Genomic DNA, 13813 nt, shown 5'->3' with positions numbered 1-13813 from the left:
AGGGTTAGAATTAGGTAAGTGTGAGGAATAGTTTTCAATAATTGTCAGGGTTAGGGATTCTGGTTAGGGTTTTTGTTAGAATTAGGGTTAGGGTTAGGGTTAGAGTTAGTGTTAGGATTAGGTTTAGTATTAGGGTTATGGTTAGTGTTAGTATTAGGGTTAGGGTTAGTGTTAGGGTTAGGGTTCATGTTAGGGTTCGTGTTAGGGTTACGTTTTGGGTAAGGGTTAGGTTTCATTTTAAGGTTAGTTTAGGATAATTTTTAGTTTAAGGTTTAGGGTTAGGATTAGGGTTAGTGTTACAGTTAGTGTTGGGTTTTGTGTTAGGATTAAAGTTTGGGTTAGGGTTAGTATTACATTTAGGGTTAGTGTTAGGGATAGGGTTAGGGTTAGGGTGAGGTTTAGAGTTAGTATTAACGTTCGGGTAAGGGTTAGGTTTAGGGTTAGCATTAGGGTTAGTATTAGTGTTAAGGTTAGGGTTAGGTTTAGGGTTAGTATTAGTGTTAGTGTTAGGGTTAGGGTTAGTGTTAGGTTTAGGGTTAAGTTTAGGATTAGTGTTATAGTTAAAATTAGTGTTAAGTTTCGGGTTAGTGTTAGGATACAGTTTGTGTAAAGGTTAGGGTTAGGGTTAGGTTTACTGTTTGGGTTAGGTTTATGGTTAGTGTTAGGGTTCATATTAAATAATTGTTTAAATTAATGTGAGGGTTAGTGTTAGGGGTAGTTTTAGAATTTGTGTTATGTTTAGAATTAGTGGTAGGGTAAGGTTTAGAGTTGGTGTTATGGTTGGGTTTAAGTTTAGGGTTAGGGTTAGTGTTAGGGTTGGTTTATGGATAATGTTAAGGTTAGGGATAGGTTTAGTGTTAGGGTTAGTGTTAGGGTTAGTGTTAGGGTTAGGTTTCTGTTTAGTGTTATGGTTTGGGTTAGGGTTAGGTTTAAGGTTATTGATAGGGTTAGTGTTAGTGTTAGTATTAGTATTAGGGTAAAAGTTAGGATTAGGGTTAAGTACTGGTTAGGCTTATGTTTAGTTTTAGATTTAGGTTTAGGGTTAGAGTTAGGGTTGGTTGTTAGAGTCAGGGTGAGGGTTTGTTTAGGGACAGTGTTATTGTTATGGTTTCTGTTAAGATTAGGGTTAGCTTTATATTAGTGTTAGGGTTTCGGTTAGTGTTATGGATAGGGTTAGGATTAGTGTTTAATTTAGGGTTATAGTTAGGGTTAATGTTATTGTTATTGTTAGGTTTAGGGTTAGTATTAGCCTTAGTGTTAGGTTTAGGGTTAGGGTTAGGCTTAGGGTTAATGATAGGGTTAGGGTTTTGATTAGAATTAGTGTTAGTGTTAGGTTTAGGGTTATGTAAGGGTTAGGGTTAGAGTTAGTTTAGGGTTAGGGTTAGGGTTATGGTTCTGGCTAGGGTTTGTGTTAGGGTTTGGATTAGGGTTAGTGTTAGGGTTAGGTGTAGAGCTAGGGTTGGTTTAGGGTTAGTGTTAGGTTTAGCATTAGAGTTAGGTTTAGAATTAGTGTTATGGATAGCATTGAGTTTATGGTCAGGGTTAGGGGTAGGGTAAGTTAGGGGTAGGGTTAGTATTAGTGTTTGGGATAGTTTAGTGTTAGGTAAAGTGGGCTTAGTGGAATAGTTATTTTAGGGTTAGTGTTAGGTTTTAGGGTTAGTGATAGGGTTAGGGTTAGTGTTAGGGATAGGGTTAGGGATAGGGTTAGTGCTCAGTTTAGGGTTAGGGGTATGTAAGGTTTAAGGTTAGGGTTAGGTTTAGATTTAAGGGTATGTTTTGTGTTAAGGTTTAGGTTAGTGTTAGGGTTAGTGTTAGGGTTAGGTTAGTGTTAGTTTTAGGCTTAGTGTTAGGGTTTGTGTTAGGGTTAGGGTAAGTGTTAGGGTTAGGGTTACAGTTAGGATTAGGTTTAGTGTTAGGTTTAGGGTTAATGCTAGTGTTAATTTTAGGGTTATGATTAGTTTTAGGGTTAGGGTTAGAGTTGTGGTAAGTGTAAAGTTTAGGGTTAGTGTTAGGGTTAGGGATAGGTTTAGGGTTAGTGTTAGGTTTAGGGTTAAGGTTAGGGTTAGGATTTGTGTTAGGGTTAGGGTTATTTTAGTGTTAGGTTAAGTATTAGTTTCAGGGTAAGGGTTATGGTTAGAGTCAGTGTTAAGCTTTGGTTCGGGTTAGTGTTAGTATTAAGTTTAGTGATCAGTTTAGTGTTAGAGTTAGAGTGAGGATTAGTGTTAGTTTTTCGTTAGGATTAGGGTTAGTGTTTGGCTTAGGGTTAGGGTTAGCCTTAGGTAAGGGTGAGGGTTAGGTTTAGATAAGGGTCAGGTTTATGGTTTGGATTAGGGCTTCTGTTAGGATTATGGTTAGGGTTATTGCTAGGGTTCGGATTAGAGTTAGTGTTAGGATAAGGTTTAGGGTTAGATTTAATGTTAGGGTTTAGTTTAGGGTTAGGGTTAATGTTAGGGTTAGGGTTCTTGTTAAAGTTCATGTTAAGTTTAGGGTTTGTGTTAGGATTAGGGTTCATGTTACAGTTACCTTTAGGGTTAGTGTTAGGTTTAGGTTTAGGGTTAGATTTAGGGTTAAGATTAGTGTTACATTTAGGGTTAGGTGTAGGGTTAGGATTAGTGTTTGGGTTAGGGTTAGTGTTAGGTTTAGGGTTAGATTTATGGTGAGTTTTAGGGTTAATATTAGCATTCAGCTTAGGGTTAGGGTTAAGGTTAGGATTAGGTTTAGTGTTAATGTTAAAGTTAGGGTTAGGTTTAAGGTTAGTATTAGGGTTAGGGTTAGGGTTTGGTTGAGGCTTAGACTCAGCATTATAGTTAGGATTAGGGTTCATATTAGGGTTAGTGTTAGGGTTAGGGATTGTTTAAGAATTAGGGTTAGTGTTAATTAAGTGTTAAGATTCCTGTTACTTTAGGGTTAGGATTATGGTTTGGGTTATGGTTTGTGTTAGGGTTAGGGTTAGGGTTAGGTTTAGTGTTAGGGTTAGGGTTAAATTTAGTGCTAGAGTTATGGTTAGGGTTAGGTTAAGGTTTAGGGTTAGCTTTTTTGTTATGCTTATAATTAATGTTAGTGTAAAATTTTGGTTAGTATTAGGGCTAGGATTAGGGTTAGGGTTAATGTTTGGGTTAGGGTTAGGGTTTGTGTTACGGTTACTGTTAGGGTTATGTTTAGGGTTATGATTATGGTTAGAAATTAGAGTTAGGGTTAGGTTAAGTTTAGGGTAGGTTAGGGTTAGAGTTAAAGTTAGTGTTAGGGTTATGTTTAGGGTAAGTGTTAGGGTTAGGTTTAGGTTAGGGTTAGGTAAGTGTTCCTGTTAGTTTTAGGGATAGGGTATGTGTTAGGGTTACTGTTAATTTTAGGGTTTGGTTAGGGTTAGGGTTAGTTTTAGGTTTAGGATTAAGTCAAAAGTAACTGTTAGTGTTTGGGTTAGGGATATAGTTAGGTTTAGGGTTAGTGTTAGTGTTAGGGTTAGGGTTAGTATTAGTTTTAGGGTTAGGGTTAGTTGAGGATTAGGTTTAGGTTTAGGGTTAGGGTTATTGTTAGGGTTAGGATTAGGATTAGGGTTAGAGTTAGGGTTAGGGTTTCTTTTAGGGTTAGGGTTAACATTAGTTTTAGCATTAGTTTTAGGATGGGGTTAGGATTTGGGTGAGGGTTAGGCTTAGTGGTATGGTTAGGTTTAGGGTTTGTGTTAGGGTTTGGTTTAGGGTTAGTATTAAAGGTAGGATTAGGGTTAGTGTTAGGTAAGCATTAGAGTTATGGTTAGTAGGGTTAGCGTTATGGTTTGGGTTAGGGTTTGTGTTAGGATTAGGGTTATTGATAGATTTATTGTCAGTGTTATGTTAGGGTTAGGTTTAGTGTTATGGTTATGGTTAGTTTTTGTGTTATGGTTACGGTTAAGGTTTCATTAAGGGTTACGTTTACAGTAAGTGTTAGGGTTCAGGTTAGTGTTAGGTATAGGTTTATGTTAGGGTTATGTTTAGGGATGTGTTAGGTTTAGGATTAGGGTTAAGGTTCCTGTTATGGTTAGGGTTAGTGTTAGGGTAAGGTTTAGGTTTAGGGTAAGAGTGAGGGTTAGATTTAAGGTTAAGGTTAGAGTTAGTGTTAGGGTAAGTGTTAGGGTTTGGTTTAGGTTAAGGTTAGGGTTAGGGATAGTTTAGGGTTAGTTTTAGGGATTGGGTTAGGGTTAAGTTTAGTGTTTGTGTTAGAGTTAGGGTTAGGGTTAAGTAAGGGTGAGGGTTAGGGTTAGGTTTAGAGTTAAAGTTTTAGGGTTAGTGTTAGAGTTAGTGTTAGAATTTAGCTTGGGGTTAGGCTTAGTGAAATGGTTATGGTTATGGATTGTGTTAGGTTAGGGTTAGGGTTAGTGTCAGGGTTATTATTAGGTTTAGCATTAGATAACAGCTTTAGGGTTAGTTTTAATGTTACTGTTAGGATTAAGCTTAGTGTTAGTGTTAGTGTCTTGGTTATTGTTTGGGTTATTTTTAGTGTTAGGTTTAGGATTAAGTTTAGGGTTAGTGTTAGGTTTAGGTTTAGTGTTAGAAGTAGTGTTAGTGTTAAAGGTAGGGTTATGGGTTAGATTTGGTGTTTTAGTTAGTTTTAGTGTTAGGGTTAGCATTAGGTTTAGTGTTAGGGTTAAGGTTGTGGTTTAGGTTAGGGTTAAATTTAGTGGTAGGGTTAGGGTTAGGATTAGGTTTAGGTTTAGGGTTAGTGTTAGTGTTAGTGATATTGTTTGTGTTAGTGTTAGCATTAGGATTAGAGTTAGGGTTAGGTGTTAAGATTAGTAATAGGTTTAGGATTAGGGTTACTGTCTGGTTAGGTTTAAGGTTAAGTTTAGTTTTAGATTTAGTGTTAAGTTTAGGGTTATTTTTAGTGTTATTAACAGTTAGGGTTAGGGTTAGGTTTCTGGTTAGGTTTAGTGTTAGTTTTAGAGTTAGGGTTAGGGTAGTATTAAGTTTAGGTTTAGGGTTTGTCTTAGTGTTAGGGTTGGGGTTAGGGTTTTTGTTAGGGTTAGAGTTAAAGTTAGGGTTAGTGTTAGGGTTAGGGTTAGGTTTTCTTTTAGTTTTAGAGTTAGGTTTAGTTTTAGGGTTAGGGTAGTGTTAGGTTTAGGGTTAGGGTTTGTCTTAGGGTTAGGGTTGGGGTTAGGGTTTGTGTTAGGGTAAGGGTTAGGGTTAGAGTTACGGTTAGGGTAAGTGTTAGGGTTAGAGTTAGGATTAGTGTTAGGGTTAGGGTTATGGTTACAGTTAGTGTTAGGCTTAGGTTAGGGTTAGGGTTAGTGTTAGGGTTAGTGACAAGTTTAGTGTTACGGTAAGAGTGAGGGTTAGTTTTAGGGTTTGCATTAGGATTAGGGTTAGTGTTTGGGTTATTGTTAGGGTTAAGGTTACATAAGTTTGAGGGTTAGGTTTATATAAAGGTCAGGGTTATGGTTCGGGTTAGGGTTTTTCTTAGGATTAGGGTTAAGGTTAGTGTTAAAGTTAGAGTTAGTGTTCGAATTCGGTTTAGTTAGGTTTAGTGTTAGGGTTAGGATTAAGTTTAAGGTTAGGGTTAGTGTTAGGGTTAGGGTTCGTGTTAGGGTTCTTTTTAGGGTTAGGGTAATGGTTAGGGTTAGGTTCTGTGTTAGGTTTAGGTTTGGGTTAGTGTTAGTGTTAAGTTTAGGGTTAGGTTTAGCTTTAGGCTTAGGGTTAGAGTTTGGGTCAGGGTTGAGCCTAGTGGAATGGTTTGGTTTATGATGAATGTTAGTGTTAGGATTAGGGTTAGTGTCAGGGCTACTGTTACTGTTAGGATTAGGGTTAGGTTTAGGTAATGGTTAGCATTATGATTAGGTTAGGGTTAGGTTATGGTTTGGGTGAGGGTTTGTGTTTGAGTTAGGGTTAGGGTCAGGATTATATTTAAGGTTAGAGTTAGTGTTAGGGTTAGCGTTAGGTTTTGTTTTAGGGTTAGGATTAGGCTTAGGGTTAGTGTTAGGGTTAGGTTAAGGGTTAGGGTTCATGTTAGGGTTTGGTTTAGGGTTAGTGATACTTTTAGATTTAGGTTTAGGGTTAAGGTTAAGGCTAGAGATAGAGTTACGATTAGTGTTATGGTTCGTGTTAGGGTTAGGGTTCATGCTAGGGTTACGGTTAGGGTTTGCGTTAGGGTAAGTGTAAATTTTAGGGTTAGGGTTAGTGTTACAGATAGAGTTAGTGTTAGGGTTAGGTACAGGATTAGTTTTAGGTTTAGGGATAAGGTTAGGATTAGGGTTAGTGTTACAGTTAGGGTTAGTTTTAGGGTTAGTGTTAGGTTGTGGGTTACAGTGAGAGTTCGGGTTAGAGTAAGGGTTATGCGTACAGTTAGGATTCAGGTTAAGGTTAGGTTTAGGGTTAGGGTTAGGTTTGGGTTAGAGTTAGGGTTAGGGTTAGGGTTAGTGTTAAGGTTAAGTTTAGGGTTAGGTTAGGTTTAGGCTTACAGTTAGGGTTACAGTTTGTGTCAGGGTTGGGCCTTGTGAAATTGTTAAGTTTAGGGATCGTGTTAGTGTTAGGATTACGGTTAGTTTTAGGGCTGTTTTTAATGTTAGGATTATGGTTAGGTTTAGGTAAGTATTAGCATTATGGTTAGGATAGGGTTAGGGTTATGGTTTGGGTTAGGGTTTGTGTCTGGGTTAGGGTTAGTGTTATGATTAGGGTTAGTGTTAGGTTTAGTGTTAGGGTTAGGATTAGGTTTAGGGTTAGTGTTAGTGTTAGGGTTAGGGTTCATGTTAGGTTTTTTTTTAGGTTTAGGGTTATGGTTAGGGTTAGGTTCCGTGTTAGGTTTAGGTTTAGGGTTAGTTTTAGTGTTAAATTTAGGGTTAGGTTTAGCTTTAGGCTTAGGGTTAGAGTTTGGGTCAGGGTTGAGCCTAGTGGAATGGTTAGGTTTATGGTGAATGTTAGTGTTAGGATTAGGGTTAGTGTCAGGGCTCTTGTTACTGTTAGGATTAGGGTTAGGTTTAGGTAAGGGTTAGCATTATGATTAGGTTAGGTTTAGGTTATGGTTTGGGTGAGGGTTTGTGTTTGGGTTAGGGTGAGGGTCAGGATTATATTTAAGGTTAGAGTTAGTGTTAGGGTTAGCATTAGGTTTTGTTTCAGGGTTAGGATTAGGCTTAGGGTTAGTGTTAGGGTTAGGTTTAGGGTTAGGGTTCATGCTAGGGTTACGGTTAGTGTTTGGGTTAGGGTAAGTGTAAATTTTAGGGTTAGGGTTAGTGTTACAGATAGAGTTAGTGTTAGGGTTAGGTACAGGATTAGTTTTAGGTTTAGGGATAAGGTTAGGATTAGGGTTAGTGTTACAGTTAGGGTTAGTTTTAGGGTTAGTGTTAGGTTGTGTGTTACAGTGAGGGTTCGGGTTAGAGTAAGGGTTATGCATACAGTTAGGATTCAGGTTAAGGTTAGGTTTAGGGTTAGGGTTAGGTTTGGGTTAGAGTTAGGGTTAGGGTTAGGGTTAGTGTTAGGGTTAAGTTTAGGGTTAGGTTAGGTTTAGGCTTACAGTTAGGGTTACAGTTTGTGTCAGGGTTGGGCCTTGTGAAATTCTTAAGTTTAGGGATCATGTTATTGTTAGGATTATGGTTAGTTTTAGGGCTATTTTTAAGGTTAGGATTATGGTTAGGTTTAGGTAAGGGTTAGCATTATGGTTAGGTTAGGGTTAGGGTTATGGTTTGGGTTAGGGTTTGTGTCTGGTTTAGGGTTAGTGTTATGATTAGGGTTAGGGTTAGGTTTAGTGTTAGGGTTAGGATTAGGTTTAGGGTTAGTGTTAGGGTTAGGGTTAGGGTTAAGGTTAAGGTTAAGGTTAGGGTTCATGTTAGGTTTACGGTTAGGTTTAGAATTAGGGTTCACATTTGGGTTTGGTTTATTTTTATTGATAGTTTTAGGTTTAGGTTTAGAGTTAGGGTTAGTGTTAGGAATAGGGTTAAGGTTAGTGTTAGGGTTCGTGTTAGGGTTAGGTTTAGAGTAAGTGTTAGGGTTACAGTTAGGGTTATAGATAGAGTTAGTGTTTGTGTTAAGGTTAGGTTTAGGGGTAGTTTTAGGTTTAGGGGTAAGATTAGGGTTAGGGTTAGTGTTAGGGATCGTGTTAGGGTTTGTGTTAGAGTGAGGGTTCGGGTTAGAGTTAGGGTTATGCGTATGGTTAGGATTCAAGTTAGGGTTAGGTTCAGGGTTAGGGTTAGGTTTGGGTTAGGGTAAGGGTTAAGGTTTGTGTTAGGGTTGGATTTAGGTTTAGGTTTACAGTTAAATTTATTGTTAGGGTTATCGTTAGATTTAGGTTAAGGTTAGTTTTAGGGTTATTGTTAGGGTAAGGGTTAGGTTAAGGTTTAGGATAGGGTTAGGGTTACATTAGGGTTAGGGTTATGGTGAGTGTTAGGTTTTGTGTCAGGGTTGTGGTTAGTTTTAGGTTTAAGTTTAGGGTTAGGATTAGTATAAGTGTTAGTGTTTGGGTTTTCTTAGGGTTAATGTTAGGATTAGGGTTAGGTTTTGTGTTTTGGTTAGGGATAAGTTTAGGGTTTTGGTTAGGATTAGGGTTAGGGTTCATGATAGTGTTAGGGTTAGGGTTAGTGTTAGGGATAGGGTTAGGATTAGTGTTAGGGTTAGCATTAAGTTTAGGGTTAGTGTTTGGTTTAGGCTTAGGGTTATCATTAGTTTTAGGGTTAAGGATAGGGTTAGGTTGTCTTTTAAATTTATGGTTAGTTTTAGGGTTCAGGTTAGTGTTATGTTTCGGTTTAGTATACTGTTTAGGTTTAGGTTTATAGTTAGGGTTAATATTAATGTTTGGGTTAGGGTTAGTGTTAGGTTTAGGTTTAGGGTTTGGGTTAGGAATAGGGTGAGGTTTAGGGTTAGTATTAGCGTTCGGGTTAGTGTTAGGTTCAGGATTAGGGTTAGGGTTAGGTTAAGCTTAAGTTTAGGGATTGTGTTGATGTTAGGGATAGGTTTAGGGTTAGGGTTAGTGTTAGAGTTAGGTTTAGTGTTAGGGTTAGCATTAGGTTTAGGGTTAGTGTTTCGGTTACGGCTAGGGTTAGGGTTAGTTTTAGGGTTAATGTAGGGTTAGGGTTTGTGTTAAATTTATGGTTAGGGTTAGGGTTAGGGTTTTTTTAGGGATATGTTTAGGTTTAGTGTTATGTTTATGTTAAGCATTAGGGTTATGGTTAGGATTAATGTTTGGGTGAGTGATCGTTTTAGGTCTAGGTTTAAGGTTAGGGGTAGGGTTAGGGATAGAGTGAGATTTAGAGTTAGTATTAGCCTTTGGGTTAGGGTTAGGTTACTTTTAGGGTTAGGGTTATTGTTAGGTTTATGGTTAGGGTTAGGGTTAGTGGTATAATTATAGCTAGGGTTAGGATTATGGTTAGTGTTAGGGTTAAGATTTGGTTTAGGGTTTGTGTAAGGTTTAGTATTAGCATTAGGGTTATGGTTTGGGTTTGGGTTAGGATTGGTGTTTGGGTTAGCATTATGGTAATGGTTATGGTTAGGATTAGTGTTAAGCTTAGTGTTATGGTTAAAATTTGAATTTGAGTTAGGTTTATGTTTAGTAGTAGAGTTAGATTTATATTTAGTGTTATGGTTAGGTTTAGGTTTAGATATAGGTTTAGTGTTAGGGTTAGTGTTAGGTTTTGGGTTGGGGATAGTGTTAAGGCTAGGGATAGGATTAGAGTTAGTGTTAGTGTTTGGTTTAGGGTTAGGTTTAGGTTTAGTGTTACAGTTAGGGTTAGGGTTAGGTTTAGTGTTAGGGATAGGGTTAGTGCTAGGGTTAGCATTAATATTAGTGTAAGGTTTCGGGTTAGGATTAGGGTTATGTTTAGGCTTAGGTTGAGTTTTAGAGTTAGGGTTAGGGTTAGGGTTTAGGTTAGTGTTAGGGTTAGGGTTAGAATTTGGGTTAGGTTTAGGGTTAGTAGTAGGGTTAGATTTAGGTTTAGTGTTAGGGTTAAATTTAGTTTTAGGTATAGGTTTAGTGTTAAGGTTAGTATTAGGTTTTGGGTTTGGGACAGTGTTAAGGCTAGGGACAGGTTTAGGGTTAGTGTTAGTGTTTGGGTTAGGGTTAGGTTTAGGTTTAGTGTTATGGTTAGGATTTGGGTTAGGTTTTGGGTTAGTGATAGGATTAGTTTTAGGGTTAGTGTTAATGTTAGTGTAAAGTTAAGGATTAGAGTTAGGGTTCTGGTTAGGCTTAGTTTTAGTTTTAGAGTTAGGGTTATGGTTAGGGTTTGGGTTTGTGTTAGTGTTAGGGTTAGGGTTTCTGTTAATACAGGGTCAGGGTTACAGTTTCAGTTAAGGTTAGGGTTAGCTTCATTTTACGTTTAGGGTTGGGTTAGTGTTACAGTTAGGGTTAGGATTACAGTAAATGCTAGTGTTAGGGTTAGGGTTAAAAGTTAGGATTAGTGTTAGTGTTAGGTTTAGGTTAGTTTTAGGCTTAGTATTAGTGATTGAGTTAGGGTTGGGATTAAGGTTAGTGTTAGAATTAGGGTTAGGGTTAGGTTAAGGGTTATGTAAGGGTTAGGGTTAGGGATAGTTTAGGGTTAGCTTTATGGTTTTGGTTAAGGTTTGTGGTAGGGTTAGTGTTAGGGTTAGTGTTAGTTTTAAGGTTAGTGACACGGTTAGTGTTAGTGTTAGGATTAGTGTTAGTGTTAGGGTTATGGTTAGGTTTAGGGTTAGTGTTAGGTTTAGGGTTAATGTAGGTTTAGGGTTAGGATTAGTTTAGTGATAGGATTAGGGTTAGGGTTCCGACTAGGTTTTGTTTTGGGGTTACAGTTAGAGTTAGTGTTAGAGTTAGGGTTAGGATTAGTTTTAGGTTTAGTGTTAGTTTTAGGGTTAGGATTATTGATAGTAATTAGGTTAGGGTTAGGGTTAGTGTTAGTGTTAGGTTTAGAGTTCATATTAGGGTTAGGATTCATGTTAGGTTTAGGTTTAGTGTTAAATTTTGTGTTAGTGTTAGGGTTATGGTTAGGGTTAGGTATAGTGTTAGGGTTAGTGATAGGTTTAGGTATAGTGTTAGGGTTAGGGTTAGAGTTATGTTTAGTGTTATGGTTAGGGTTGGAGTTATGGCTAGGGATAGTGTTAGGGTTAGGGTTAGTTTTAGCTTTAGTTTTATTGTTAGTGTTAGGGTTATAGTTAGCATTATGTAAGGGTTAGGGTTAGAGTTAGGATTGGGTTAGGTTTAGAGGTAGGGTTTCAGTTAGGGTTTGTGTTAGGATTAGTGTTAGGGATAGGGTAATGGATAGGTGTAGGAATAAGTTTAGGTTAAATTTAGTGTTAGAATTAGTGTTAGGGTTATGTTTAAAATTAGTGTTAGTGTAAGCATTAGGGTTAGGCTTACAGTTAGGGTTAGGGTATGTTTCAGAATTAGTGTTAGGGTTACGGTTAGTACTATGGTCAGTGATAAGTTAGGGTTAGGTTTAGTGTTAGGGTTAGGATAAGGTTTAGGTTTAGTGATAAGTTTAGGTTTAAGGTTAGTTTTAGTGTTAGGGTTTGGGTTAGAGTTAGGTGAGGGTTGGTTTTAGGCTTAGTGTTAGGGTTTGTGTTAGTATTGAGGTTAGGTTTACAATTCGAAATAGGGTTAGGTTTAAAACATTAGTGTTAGGGATAATTTTAATGTTAGGGTTAGTGTTAGTTTTAAAGTTATGGTAATGTTTAGGTTTAGAGTTAGTGTTAGTGGTAGGGATAGGGTTGGTTAGTGTTAGGGTTATGATTATGGTTTGTTTTAGTGTTATGGTTACGGTGAGTGTTAGGTTTAGGGTTAGGTAAGGTTTAGGTTTAGGGTTAGTTTTAGTGTTTGTATTTGGGTAGTGTTAGAGTTATGGATAAAGTCAGGATTAGAGTTAATTTTAGCTTTATTTTTAAGGTTAGTGTCAGGGTTAGTGTTAGGTTTTGGTAAGGTTTAGGGTTATTGTTGGGTTAGGTTTAGGGTTATGGTGTGGGTTATGGTTTGTGTTAGGGTTAGGGTTAGGATTACAATTAGGTGTATGGTTAGGGTTACAGTTAGGGTTAGTGTTAGGGTTAGAGTTAGGATTAGGTTTAGAATTAGTGTTAGGGTTACCATGAGGGTTGGCATTAGGGTTAGGGTAAGTTCAAGGTTTAGGTTTAGGGTTAGATTTAGTGTCAGGGTGAGTGTTAAGGTTAGGGATAGCTTAAGTTTAGGGTTAAGGTTAGTTTTAGTGTTTGGGATAATGTTAGTGTTAGGGTTAGATTTAGGTTTAGGGTTAGGGTTAGTGTTATGTTTAGGATTTGTATCAGGGTTACAGATAGGATTAGAGGTAGGGTTCATATTCGGGTTAGGACTAGGGTTAGGCTTAGTATTATTGTTAGGGCTATGGTTATAATTAATGTTTGAGTTAGGTTGAAGTTAGGTTTTGGGTTAGTGTTAGGGATAGTTTTAGGTTTAGAATTAGGGTTAGGATGAGGTTTAGGGTTAGGTTTAGGGTTAGGGTTAGAATTAATTTTAGGTTTAGGTTTTTCGTTAGGGTCAGTGTTAGGTTTAGGGTTAGGTTTAGGGTTAGTGGTAGGGTTAAAGTAAGGGTAAGGGTTAGGGTTAGAGTTCGGGTTAGGGTTAGGGTTATACTTAGGTCAGGGTTAGGTTTAGGGTTATGTTAGTGTTAGGATTGGTGTTTGGGTTAGATTTAGGATTAGAGTTAGGGTTAGTGTTTCTGTTAGGGTTAGGTTTTGGGTTAGGATTAGGGTTATTGGTATGGTTAGGGTTTGAGATCATTTTAAAGATAGGATTAAGTTTATGGTTAGGTTTAGTGTTAGGGATACGTTTAGTGTTAAGTTTAGGGGTAGTGTTAGGTTTAGTGTAAGGGTTAGTGTTAAAGTTATGTTTAGGGTTAGGGTTAGTGTTATGGTTAGGTAGGGTTAGGTTTAGGGTTAGTGTTAAGTTTAGGGTTATGTTTAGGTTTAGTGTTAGCAAGGGTTAGGTTTATGTTTAGGTTTCTGGTTAGGATTAGTTTTAGAGTTAAGATTAGAGTTAGGGTAGTGTTAGGTTTGGGTTATGTTTTGTTAGGATTAGGTATAGGTTTAGTATTTGTGTTTAGGTTAGGATTAGGATTAGGGTTATGGTTAGTGTTATGTTTAGAATTAGGGTAAATTTAAGGTTAGAGTTAGGGGTCGGGTTAGTGTTAGTGTTAGGGATAGGGTTAGTATTAGGGTTAAAGTTAAGTTTAAGGTTAATGTTAGGATTATGGTTAGGGTTAGTGTTAGTTTTAGAGTTAAGGTTAGGCTTGGATTAGTGATAGGTTTAGGGTTAAATTCAGGGTTAGGTTTAGGGTAGGTAAGGGTTATGATAAGGGTTAGTTTAGGTTTATGGTTATGGTTTCTGTTAGGGTTTGTGTTAGGGTTAGCATTATGGTTAGGGTTAGGGTTACAGTTAGGGTTAGGAATAGGGATAGGGTTAGTGTTAGGGTTAGGATTAGGTTTAGAGTTATGGTTCGTTTTAGAGTTAGGTGAAGGGTTAGAATTAGTATTAAGGTTAGTGTTAGGGTTTGGGTTATGGTTTGTGTTAGAGTTAGTGTTAGGGTTACAGTTAGTGTTAGGATTAGGTTAGGTGAGTTAATTGGTAGTGTTATCTTTAGATTTAGGTTACAGTTACTTTTAAACTTAGGGTTAGGTTTAGTATTATAGTTAGTGTTAAACTTAGGGTTAGAGTTAGCCTTAGTGTTAGTTATAGGGTTAGGTTTGGATTTAGGGTTAGTTGTAGGATTAGGGTTAGATTTAGTGTTAGGGTTAGTTTTAGGGTTAAGTTTAGGCAAAGGTTAGAGTTAGGGTTGGGGTTAGGGTTACGGTTATGATTTTTGTTAGAGTTAGGGTTAGGGTTAGTTTTTGTATTAGGGTTAGGGTTAGGTTAGGGTTAGCAT

This window comes from Marmota flaviventris, chromosome 6 (genome assembly GCF_047511675.1).
Source record: "Marmota flaviventris isolate mMarFla1 chromosome 6, mMarFla1.hap1, whole genome shotgun sequence".
NCBI lineage: Eukaryota > Metazoa > Chordata > Mammalia > Rodentia > Sciuridae > Marmota > Marmota flaviventris.
The sequence above is the reverse complement of the archived record's forward strand: the minus strand, read 5'-3'. Positions refer to the sequence as shown.